The 13,280-nt window shown below is 40.9% G+C and overlaps 1 protein-coding gene across 3 annotated transcripts in view; it reads left to right on the forward strand.

Annotated features, from left to right (window-relative positions):
- MB21D2 (Mab-21 domain containing 2) overlaps positions 1-13,280 on the forward strand; it is a 112,158-nt gene that overhangs the window by 22,578 nt on the left and 76,300 nt on the right. The window contains exon 1 of one of the 3 annotated variants that reach the window (XM_056565419.1): positions 3,654-3,729. The exons of the other annotated variants lie outside the window; for them this stretch is intronic. The gene's annotated coding sequence lies outside the window, so the exon portion shown is untranslated. Of the gene's footprint in view, positions 1-3,653; positions 3,730-13,280 lie in introns of those variants that run through there. 3 annotated transcript variants of the gene reach the window in all.

A 13,280-nucleotide genomic window follows, 5' to 3' on the forward strand; every position in this document is an offset into this window, starting at 1 on the left:
AATTATACTAAAAATATTTAGATGTAAGATTTATCTTTTTTTTTTCTCTCTAAGGGTGCGTTCACACTGAGCAATAGGAGAGGAATCCTTACGTTAAAATTCTGCCACGGAATTTAAGTTTTTTATTTTTTACAGATTTACAGATTTTCCACGTGGAATATAAGAGGAAACAGTTTTTTTTTTTTTTTTTTTTTTTGCTGTACTACAACCAACAATTGGAATTTCCCTTTTTATTAATTTATTTGTGTGGAATTTCCGCAAATTCCGGGCAAATTCCACGCGATTTCCGTACTTGCAAACATCGTGGCTGCTCCCTGAGCTAGGCCGAGAGCAGCCGTAATGTGTGCGAGTATACTGCACATGGTGACTCGCAGAACACTGTATGTCTGCTCGTAACGGCGGATTGCTGCTATGAGCAGGCACAGCTGGAGGCACACTGTAAGTTCCATTCCGTGTGACCCTACCCTAGAGGTACATTCACACGTACAGGATCTGCTGCATATTTTGTGCAGCTGATTTTGCTACCAATGAACTTCAATAATATGCAGCAGATCCCGTACATGTGACTGTACCCTTAAGGTGGCCATACATCTTCAGTAGCTGTTGATCAAATGTTCACTCGACCAACAACTATCCCTCCCAATCACCAGATACAAATGAATGTGTTGTTGAGTAAGCTGCTGCCAGACCACTCTGAAGACAGATGATCTCTCTAGTAACAATAGGGTCGGGCCTTTAAAATCCAATATACAACGAGGTCAGATACAGTTTAGACAGTCAGCGGGTTCAGCTGACTTTTGCCTAAAGTGTACAGGGCCTTAAAATCCAATTCTCTGGACATTATGATGTATACTACATTTTAAAGGCTTGTTTTGCATAACCCTGGGTTTATTTCTTTGTAATATATACATACTACCATATAGTCTTATGTCACAACAGAGATTTTTCAAAGTGTTTTTGGTCCATGAATGACAAGACATGGTAAAGTGAATTTGGTGGAAGCCAATCGTAAGATAGATGTGGATAGGACCTCTGGCATTGGAGTTTCAGGTATCTGTCTGATTAACGTGAGTTTTGGAGCAATTCTCAGGCTGCGAGATTAAGCGAGAAGTTGCAATGTATCCTGCTGCCTGACTGTAGGTATACTAATGATTTAAATAGATTAAAATGTGAAAAAAAAAAAAAAACCTATTGCTGTAGTATGAATTTCTTCCATTCTTCCATTTTCTCCTTGTTCCCCCTTACACTACTTCTGGCTTGAAATTAAGTTGCACTATTGTTTGACAATGTATATGCAAAACTGAATAATTTGATCAAAAAGGTTTGAAGTTCCTGACTGTATTAAAGGTCGGACCTCCCTGTCTCCTATATAAACCATTGTATGTGAGAACCATTTTTAGAAGGCATGATTTGGGTCACTGGGAGAAGTGATGCCACCAAGAGGAGCATTATTTAAAGCACAACAGTGTTTGTTATATAAGGCAGATGGTTTTTATTATTATTATTATTATTATATTTATATTTTTGTTAACGCCGATCATTTACTTTTTTAACTGACCTTTCAGTAAAGACTTTGAAAAAAACACAAAACCAACTTGAGCAGTACATTTCTTGGTGTATTGACATTGCCGAGCCTGATTTTAATCCCTGCTATTTTCCCATACTTGTTCTCGTTCTAGAAGGTATCTCTAGGTCTTACGGTAAGCAATGAACTATCTTTACTTCCCTTAGACCTTTGTAACAAGCTCTCAGCTCTTCTCTAGCCTTTTTAATGTAATATTGACAGAAATAGTTTATTACGACCTGTCAGACACACATGGTACAAGCATCTATTATGGGATCTGAACTAATGCCTATGATAATAGAGCCTATCTGTTCTCTAGGATACGTTCTGGCCATAATTCAGGCCGTATAAGTGCATTAATCTTGTCATGCCTCTGCCAAATCATTAGTTCCTTGCAATTTGACAGATTAAATATTCGTTCAGGCTACAAAACGGATGGGTTTGTGTGGTCTATGGAAACCAAGGCTTGTTATTTTCATGTCTCATTGATGTCTGGTGACAGGCCCTAATATTTAGCCTGTATCCTAGAGCTCTGTTCTTTATACTTCTCTTCATGCCTCAGTACTGAGGTCCACCACACACTGTATACTAGGTCACTGCAGTGTATTACTTGGCATGGCCCTATAAGTGACATTAGGGTAGAATGCAGTCTAGTTAATAAGTAGGGACATAGGGGGAGATGTACCAAAACCTGTCCAGTGGAAAAGTTGCTTAGTTGCCCATAGCAACCAGATTGCTTCTTTCATTCTTCAGAGGCCTTGTTAAAAATGAAAGAAGCGATCTGATTGGTTGCTATGGACAACTCGGCAACTTTTCCTCTGGACAGGTTTTGATAGCTCTCCCCCATAAGGAGTAGGAATAGAGAAATAAAATTTTGACTTTAAGGGATATTGCACATTTCTAGTATATGTCTTACAGATGTAACCTCCTCATTTTGGACTCGCACTTATGTGAACTGCTCATGAGACAGTCACCACCTATGGCATCCAGACAGAAAGGGAATAGGGAGGGAGGTCACGGATATGGTCACTTCTCTGTAAGTTATAGAAGGAGCAAATTGCAGATTGAACACCTAGCCATTTGGGATGTGGTCAGACATACTGAGCAAAAGGAAACCTGACTTGTCAGAGGTGTTAAGGAATATATAAGAAGTAGGGATCGACCGATATAGTTTTTTTTAGGGCCGATACCGATAATCTGTGGCCTTTCAGGCCGATAGCCGATAACTTGTACCGATATTCCGATATACAGATATCGGCTATTTCTCCACCCCCCCCCCCCAAGAAGCCGCTGCAGATCATTGATTTAAAGCGGGCGCTTTAAATCAATGAACTGCAGCGGGTTTGGCTGAATCAGAGATTGACAGCTGTGAGCGCAGGGAAAAATCCTCCCACTGTCAGCTAATGTCAGTGAGGACAAGCTGGGAGTTGTAGTTTTGCTAATGCTAGGGGAGATGTGAGCAGACAGCATACTGAGGGAGGGGGCGGAGACCTGCACAGTGAGGCCATGCCCCCTCCCTTTGAGAGGAATTTAGACTAGTGAGCTAAATTAAAAGTGTAATAAAAAATATATAAAGGTGCTAAACACATACAAATTTAGACGTACGTGGTCAGGATTAGGTACTGAGTGATATATAAAAAAAAATTTTTGCTGGATCTGACGGGTACAGTTTAACCTCTTCAGGACATAGGGCGTATGGATACGCCCTGCATTCCGAGTCCTTAAGGCCCGTGGGAAATCCGGTCCCCACCGCTAGCTGGTTGGGGACCGAAGCTGGATGCCCCCCCCCCCCCCCCCATGTCGGCGATCGGAGAAAATCGCATGTCAATTCAGACATGCGATTTTCTCCAATTCCGGGCTGATCGGGTCTCTGGTGACCCGATCACCTGGAAAATAGGGCTGATCGGAGCTGTCAGCAACAGCCCCGATCAGCCTAAAGGATAGGAGTGAGGTCGCAAAGCTGCGATCTCCTCCTATCCCCTGGCATTAGTCAGAACGGAGTTCTGACCAATGGCAGCACAGGACAGGGGGTTGCCATAGCAACCACCCGTTCTGCCCGCCCTTGGATGTCGAGGGGCTCTGGGAAAAAGATGGAGGCCGTACCTGCAGGAGAAGATGCCTGGGGACCTGGGATCTTCGCTGGAGCCTGCTGGATCTTTGCTCAGGTAGGAAATCGACAGTGGGGTGGGGGGGATTGAAAGTGAAAGTAAAACCATTTTTACTGTGGCAACCACTAGGGAGGCCAAACTGCAACTCCCAGCATGACCAGACAGCCAAAGGCTGTATGGGCATGCTGGGAGTTGTAGTTTTGCAACATCTGGAGGGTCACAGTTTGGAAACCACTGTTACAGTGGTGCCCAAACAGTAGGCCTCCAGATGTTGCCAAACTACAACTCTCAGCATGCCTCGACTGCCCAGGCATGCTGGGAGTTGTAGTTCTGTAACATCTGTCCCTTCAGATTTAGCAATTTTCATGAAATTTTTGAAAATTGCTGCTCTACTTTGAAGCCCTCTAATTTTTTCAAAAAGCAAAAGTATGTCCATTTTATGATGCCAACATAAAGTGGACATATTGTGTTTGTGAAAAAAAATAAAATGTATTTGGAATATCCATTTTCCTTACAATTAGAGAGCTTCAAAGTTAGAAAAATGCTAAATTTTCATGAAATTTGGGGATTTTTCACAAAAAAAGGATGCAATTAACACCGGAAATTTACCACCAAAATAAAGTAGAATATGTCACGAAAAAACAATCTCGGAATCAGAATATTCGGTAAAAGCGTTTTCGCGTTATTAATTCATAAAGTGACGGTGGTCATAATTGCGAAAAAGGGCTCAGTCCTTAAGGTGAAAAAGGGCTGCGTCCTTAAGGGGTTAAGACAGGTGCGGTGCTGCTTTTGGAATAAATTATCTCAGTTTTCTTAATCCTAGATTCCAGTGGAGATGTTGACCCCCCTCAGGAATTTGTACTCTGTAGAATCACTGACTTCTATGGGAGAGTGCTCTAGACATGTTCAGTGATCTGTGCAGGAAGGGAGAGGAGGTGAGCTATGACCATAACATATTATAACTGATGGATCCTATATTATCTGCTTGTGATAATAATGAAAGGACTGCTAGATAATAATAAAAAAAAAAGTTGTCGGTGCTGTTTGACTTTTTAATAGGTATTCGCTGTAATGAATGACAGAACCGAGACCTCTGTATAATCATTGGAAACCAGTTTGGTTAATGGTTGGCACTAGTAGAGGATTTGCAGCGTGCCGTGTGCTACCCCTATGATGCACATTAGTCATGTCATGGTTGGGTAATACTGTACTTGCTTCTTTGGACAAGATAATATCAGTTCCTATAATAACTGTATCTAATGACTGGATTTTGCAAATTGGATATATTACTCAAGATTATCTGTGTGCTCTTACATGTGGATCTCATAGCCATGTGAGCTTCTCTTCTTTTTAGGAGAACTTGACTGGAAGCTTATATAGAATATTCTTTTAGTGTGTTTTCTTTTCATACTTGAGTTACATCTTTGCACCCAAGAAAGCCTTCTAATGGGATATCTTGGAAAAAGGCTCAAGCTAGATGCGCTTATATGTTTAGACAAGATGCGGACCAGATCTATCATCCTGCCTAAGGCTTCTATGCATCTTCTTCCTAGGAGCATCAACTTTCAGGCACATAACTAAAATACATTTCTATTTATAATTTTGGAACTAGCTGGATTAGAATAATGAAAACCTGAAAATTGATTGTATGAAATACAGTACTATGCTCACTTGTTCTTGGGGGGAAAACATATTGGCCAATTACATGGAACAGTCATAGGTTCAATGGAAATAACGAAATAAGCATTTATGAGAACAATTGGCCTTTGGAAATTAGATAAAATAATGGTATATAAATCTTGCTCGCACATAATATGATAAAATGTAGAGAATGTGAAAGTAAAAACCTAACCAGATCATTGAAACAATGGGAATCAATAAAATAGCATATACTGTATTTAAAAATGTCTTGGGGGGGGCTTCATGCACCAGGTTTCGCATTGCGCAAAAATCTGCACTAATGAAATATTCCCCCTTTGTGTGCCCAGGCCTTGAAAAATGTACATCCTTATAGGGCTGTGGCACTCCAGGGAGCACTGTGTCCCCTTTATCTCTGCTGGATGGCCATCTTTATATCAGTGTTTCTTACAATTTGGTCAGAACCATTATCCTTCGTTACTTTCTTGACCAGATGTTGTAATCCTGTATTATCATAGAGTTTACTATAAAAATATGGGGCAAAGCAGGGAGGGTATTTCCTTCAGTATGAACAGCTTCTTATTTTCAAAAACCACAGCTGGAAGAAAGCCTCCACGGCACACGGGTGTGTTTTTCCTGTGTGAACGTACTCTTATGAAGTGTCTTCATCAAGAATAAAACCGGCACTGACACTAATTCCTGCACAAACAGTGGATCTAGGCAACATAGGATGTATTGGAACACTGGGATAAGAAGGTATGGAGGTGCTACAAGTGGAAGGAAAGACACCTTAACATCAATCGACAACAAGAGCATGGTACGGAGAACTCACCCGAACACTACTTCAATGGCAGTCTCCGAACGTTGTCATCCACTGATCAGTGGCCTGACGAAGCTCCAAGTGGCGTGTTACGGTCCGTGGCCCGGCGTCTGAACTCCCCCCGTTCCATTTACCGCCTCCCCACTTTTATCCGAAGATAACAACGTTCTGAGACTGCCATTGAAGTAGTGACTGGGTGAGTGCTCCATACCATGCTCTTGCTGTCGATTGACTCTTATGAAGTGTTTTTCATGATAATTTGTCGGTAAGTGGACTTCATAATTACATTAGAAATACTCATCGTACTCGATTGCATTTGTCTTTTTCCAGTTCTCCAGTATCTTAGATAATTCTTGGTTAGCATCACATGATTTTGATTTTTCTTGCTGAGAATATTCTTAGACGCATCCAGCTCATGAGAAAATTCTTTTTTAGCTTCAGAATGCATCAACATTGATATTCTTTAAGTATGACACACGTCTTAGTGGTATAAGGTTAGCGCAGCAGAATTCCTCAAATATGAAGAAATATTTAATACTATGTGTAGCTACAGATCAGCTTTATTCAGCTTGATACTTCTGGGAATATTGGAGAGAGAATCAACAGAGCTTTTGAATGAGCGCAGATATGAAGTCTCTGAAGATCATGTTCATTTGTAGAACTCACTGTATCAATCTGTACATTATTTGTCAGATATATTCTGTAGGTAAAATAAAAGCTTTAAAAGAATAAAATAAACAAAATGCTTGTACCAGACACATACACATACAACACCGTTCGGTTTATCCCACTGATACACGCCATTAGATGACTACTCTGATCCCCACAGAAATACAGAGATCACATGTAGTCACCATGTTATTAAGATTACTAGGTAGGAACAAAGACTAAGATGCCACCTGGCAAACAACCTCTTAGAAAGTCCAAAAAGCACTCCCTTCCAGTCTAAGGCTTCATTCGCATCACTATTCGGAGAAATGCCATATGGATATGGAACTGTGCCACACCACGTTCATTTAATGAGCCAATTCACACATACAATATTTTTCACATGAATACAGACGTTAGGATCTGGGTGAATGGTTTAGTGTAGGTCTCACCCAGTAGATCTGCTTAAAGGGGTACTCCACTGACCAGCGTTCAGAACTAAATGTTCCGAACGCTGTTTTTGCGCTTTGGGGGTCGGCCATGCCCCTCATGACATCATGGCAACGCCCCCTCAATGCAAGTCTATGGGAGGGGGCGTGATGACTTGCATTGAGGGGACATTGCCTTGACATTATGCGTAGCCGGCCCCCGCAGCGCAAAAACAGCGTTCAGAACATTTAGTTCCGAACGCTGGCCAATGAAGTACCCCTTTCAGCTATCCCAGTGTTTGCCTATGCTAGAACAAACCTTTTTTCTGGTTGCAGTCTTGCCCATGAGTAGCTGCCGTTTATTTTCTGGTGCCCGTTTAAATTAATAGGTGACCATGAAATATATGGTCATGCAGAAGCGGCTGTTTCTTGCATCTATAGCCAGTCGAGGAGGTCTAAGACATTGATATGCCCCAGTATACTGTCTGATCTTACATTGCTGTAGAATCCAGTGTACTCGATGGTTTATACATTAGGGTTGCCAGGCAACCAGTCCATGTCATCCTGAAGTTATCAGGTAATCTGGTAGTTGATAGAAGACCTAATAAGGGCCGGAGGAGCGTCGCTCGACTGTGTAATGGTGATCTAATGTTGGCTGATGGTTTCATAGGGTGAACATTGTGTTGTATCGCGGGCAGCCCCTTGCATTCCATATACACAGTTGTGACTGCCGCCAGTAGAAATCCAATTTATTTCTCAATATCCGACTTTTGTTTAGCAAAGCCCATACTGCATTATAGGATTGCTTTTCAAGTCCGTAAGGAAAATGTGCTGACCAAAGAAAATGGGTCATGTCCAGCTAACACTGTGTGATCTTCTGCATAGAATAATGGCTTAGAGAAGATTAAGCTGAGTATTACAGTGAGGAGGATTACATTTTCTTAAGTGTATAAAACTGACAGCAAATTGTTGTTGCTTTCCGAATAGCATTATTATTCCTTTGAGTGTTTCCCACAATGTATTTTTCCTTCACCTCAAGTACCTTAGGGACCATAAACAGGAATGCTGTGTTGCCCCATAAGGCTCCAAATGACAAATGGTATCAAAGGTTGTGTATTTGGCTTTACAAGATGCATGCTGGGGATAGCATACCCACTTGCCCATTGCATCTTTCAGCAGAGGAGCATAGTATGGCAGCATTTCTGCATCCGTATTATGGCCACAAGTCCCAGCCTGGTCGTAGGTCCGAAAGCCTCAAAGGTGCTGCAAGTTGGGGTGGGACTTGCTGCCTTTGTACAGATGCAGAAATGTGGCCATCTGAAACGGGCACAATGCCTGATAAACATGGCAGTACATGTACTTCTTCCTAGTACATACTCAGTCGGGTGACACATGTATGACACATCTTTCTACAAACTGTGCTTCTAGGGAAGAAAGCTACCGTACATGTGGAGTCCAGTGGAGAGTGCCACGATTCCAGAATGCAACAGAAAAACCTTTGGATGAAATTGGACACTTTAGGGGGACAGTAATGGCCCCCTGTATAGCAAGGCTATTACGTCTTTGTACAAAACGAAGTTGCAAAGTTGGATAAACATGCTCGTGGACCAGCTATCACCTTAAAGGGGGCTCCAGAAAGTTAAACAGATTTGTAAATTACTTCTATTAAAAAAATCTTAATCCTTTCAGTACTGATCAGCTGCTGAAGTTGAGTCATTCTTTTCTGTCTGACAACAGTGCTCTCTGCTGGCACCTCTGTCTGTCTGTGTCAGGAACTGTCCAGAGTAGCAGCAAATCCCCATAGCAAACCTCTCCTGCCTTGGACAGTTCCTGAGACAAGCAGAGGTGTCAGCAGAGAGCACTGTGGTCAGACAGAAAAAAACAACTCAACTTCAGTAGCTGATGAGTACTGGTAGGATTAAGATTTTTTTTTTTACAAATCTGTTTAACTTTCTTGAGCCAGTTGATATGATTTTTTTTTTTTCATGGAATACCCCTTTTAAATCCCTCTCGAAGTTTTAGAGATAAAGAGAAGGTAAGCTGCTGACAGACACCAGTGGTGGTGGCTTCTCTCTCCCCAAAATAGAAAATTGTAAGGCAGTTAAATTCTAACCAACCATCACCACCATTGGCATTTACCAACAGGGTAGAGCCAGGAGGCCTACATACATATTTGATGGTTGACTGGTATTGTGGAAATTGGCATCTAATGTGTATTATCGGAATAAATGGGCACAAGACAGATTTGTTGCAGACATTTCTGCTATGGATAATCTGTACTTTTATTAGAATTGGTTGTATTAAAGTGGCCTTACAGTGAAAGCTCAGTATTTGGTCATCAATATCTTATGGTTAGGTTGCCAACATCTCTCACACCCGTTTTGCAACATCTGGAGGGCCACAGTTTAAGACCACTGCCCTAATGTGACCATGCCCATATTCCTCTCCTGTAGTTCTGTATTTTAACAGTAATACAACAACTATGGGGGACATTTTTCAAAGCATTTAGTAGGTTTTTTTTTTTGCGACTTTTTGATTGTGCAGTGCCCTAAGCAAAAAATAAACTTGCCTACCAAAGCAAAAAGTGATTTATCAAGTGCAAACTTTTTTTTTTATTTATATCAACTGGCTCAAGAAAGTTAAACAGATTTGTAAATGACTTCTGTTAAATCTTAATCCTTCCAATAATTATCAGCTTCTGAAGTTGATTTGTTCTTTTCTTTCTGACAGCATTGCCCTCTGCTGACATCTCTGCCTGTCTCAGGAACTGCTCAGAGTAGAAGAGGTTTGCTATGGGGATTTGCTTTTACTCTGGACAGTTCCCGAGACAGGTGTCATCAGAGAGCACTTAGACAGAAAAGAACAACTCAACTTCAGCAGCTCATAAGTACTGAAAGGATTAAGATTTTTTTATAGAAGTCATTTACAAATCTGTTTAACTTTCTGGAGCCAGTTGAGATACACACACACACACACACACACACACACACACACACACACACATAGATATATAAAAGTTTTTCCTGGATAACCCCTTTAAGCACATCAATTGGCGCATATCATTCAAAAAATGCGGTTGGAGGCAACCTTTCAGAAATGTAGGCAGACCCCTTGTATAGTTTAGTCCATTTGCTCTAATTACATAAGGTTATGTGTTATAACATTGTGTGTCATGTTTGGTTATGTCCTCTTATTGTAATTTTACATTTTTTAATTAAAATTTGTTTGCTCATTTTTTTTTCCCCTTTTATTTACCTCTTTTTCATTTGCAAAAATTAAGATGATGTACATGTTTTAAATGTATATTTTTTTCTTGCAAAATATACTTCAGGGATAAATGTCCAAATTTAAACCCGACCGATATTTATTTAACCAATTTAATGTACCAAATGTCATTTCTTTCTAAAGTACAATTCTGCCTTTTTGCTATTGAAAAGTTTGGTACCTGGAGTCGGCAAACAATGCACCGACTCCTACTAAATTTAGATTGGAATAAAAAAAAAAGCAAGTTTAAATGTCCCAATTCACAAAAAGTTATAATTAATGAATTCTCTACTATAAGAATAAAGATCAATGCATGCAGTGCCTCACGTAACCGCAAAACGAACACATTGTGAAGAAGCATGCTTTTCATGTGTTTCCCTATATGGCACACAACGCTCAATTAGGAGCGGCAATACTTATACTTTCCATAGTGTTGTGTCCTGCTGTTACAGGGAACCCATGGGTAACCTAGCCTCTCACTGATAAGGGATTAAGGAAATATGTTTTTTTGCAGGACTAGACACTTGCATAAGTGAAGGGAATGGAGGGTCGATAGTTCAAGACTGAAGCTGTAAACCATTGGAAAAACTGCTGCCATTCAGCTAAGGCTATAAAAACTTGTAAACTCGATTGTTAGCTTAAAGGGATACTCCGCCCCTAGACATCACAGGGGGCGGAGCCGTGATGTAGCGATGCTCCGGCCCCTGTGCCGCCCGTCATTACGCACAGAGCGAACTCGCTCTGTGCAGTAATGATAGCGCGGTGCCGCATCGGCGATCCCGGGGGCCCCCAGCAGCGGGACCCTGGCGATCTGACATCTGATCCCCTATCCTTTGGATAGGGGATAAGATGTCTAGGGCCGGAGTACCCCTTTAAACTTGACTATGGGATTCTACTAGGGAAATCATGTTTTATAATAAATGCCCCTTCCTGGATCCTCCCACTGCCCTATCTTCAGCAGCAGATCAGTACACAAACTGTTCAATACAGTAGACTGTTTGCTTCCCAGCCAGTAGTCCTGTGGTAATGACATGTATGTTGCCTTTCTTTCCTTCAAGGAATGTATAAAATACATTTGCATATTAATACAGAGGAGTCGGAGTTGGAAGCACAGAAAACTCCGGAGTCGGAACATTTATCTACCGACTCCACAGCCCTGGTTTATACGGCGCTGCGGCATGGGGGGGTTTATGAAGCGAGCTCAGGAGCTGAGATCGCATCATACCTGCATGGTCCCGGCTGCTCTCAGCAGCCAGGTCCCGTGGCTAATGCTGGACATCGCCATTCCGGCATGTCTGCATCTAAAAGTGAAAGTAAAAGCATCCCTGCAGCTCAGTCGGGCTGATCAGGACATCGCAATAAAATTGTGATGTTCCGATCAGGTGGGACGCAGCAGGAGGGTGGCTTACCTGCCTCCTGCTCGTCCGAACGACGATTGATTGCTGCAAGCCTGAAATGAAGGCTTGAGCAATCAACCGCCGATAACACTGATCAATGTAAAGCTATGGCTTTGCAGTGAACAGTGTAAAAGATCAGTGTGTGCAGTGTTATAGCCCCCTATGGGAGCTATAACACTGCAAAAAAAAGTTAATAAAGATCATTTAACCCCTTCCCTAAATAAACATAAATATATGTGGTATCGCCGTGTGCATAAAAGTCTGAACTATAAAAATATATCGCTAATTTAACTGCACGGTCAATGGCGTACGCGCAAAAAAATTTCAAAGTCCAAAATAGCGTATTTTTGGTCACTTTTTATAACATAAAAAAATGAATAAAAAGCGATCAAAAAGTCTGATCAAAACAAAAATGGAATCGATAAGAACTTCAGATCACGGCGCAAAAAAATTAGCCCTCATACCGCCCCGTCATTGGAACAATAAAAAAGTTATAAGGGTCAGAAGATGACAATTTTAAACGTATACTTTTTCCTGCATGTAGTTATGATTTTTTTCCCGAAGTAATGAAAAGTCGAACCTTTATAAGTAGGGTATCATTTTAATCGAATGGACCTACAGAATAAAGAGAAGGTGTCATTTTTATTGAAAAATTTACTGCGTAGAAACAGAAGCCCTCAAAATTTACAAAATGTTTGTTTTCCATTTTTGTCGCGCAATGATTTTTTTTTTCCTTTCGCTGTAGATTTTTGGGTAAAATTACTGATGTCACTGCAAAGTAGAATTGGTGGTGCAAAAAATAAGCCATCATATGGATTTTTAGGTGCAAAATTGATATGATTTTTAAAAGGTAAGGAGGAAAAAACGGAAAAACGCTATGTCCTTAAGGGTTTAATATCTCTACCTGCCCGCAGCTGTTAGAATTGTGTATAATTTATTTAAAAAATACAAACCCCCCCCCCCCCTTTTTTTTTTTTTTTCATTCATTCCAGTTTGCATTTCTCTTTTTATGTTCTGTAAATAGCGCAGTAAGTTTGGTTACTTTAGATTGTGGTGTCTTGTTAAAATAGAAAATTAGCAGTATGATTTTTGGCTTGTGTAACACCAAACTTTATCCTCAGGTGAAAATTACTCACCTAGCGGCGTATATGGTTTGATAAGACAAACTGCTTTTGGCGGCTTCCAGTGCGTTCTAAGGTAATGAAAAAAAGACGCAATATTTATCAAGTCTGTGCATCTATTTGATAAATAAGGCACACGGCAGTCAAAAATAACCACAAAAAAAAAAAAAAAAAAGACATTTAAAAATGCTTCTCACAGACAACATTGATAAATCTCCCCCTAAGCGTCTGAGCTGTGTACCAGAAGAGTCTTAGTGACCCGTGGTATGCCAGGAATTCACCTTTGGCGGAG

This window comes from Hyla sarda, chromosome 3, assembly GCF_029499605.1.
Source record: "Hyla sarda isolate aHylSar1 chromosome 3, aHylSar1.hap1, whole genome shotgun sequence".
NCBI lineage: Eukaryota > Metazoa > Chordata > Amphibia > Anura > Hylidae > Hyla > Hyla sarda.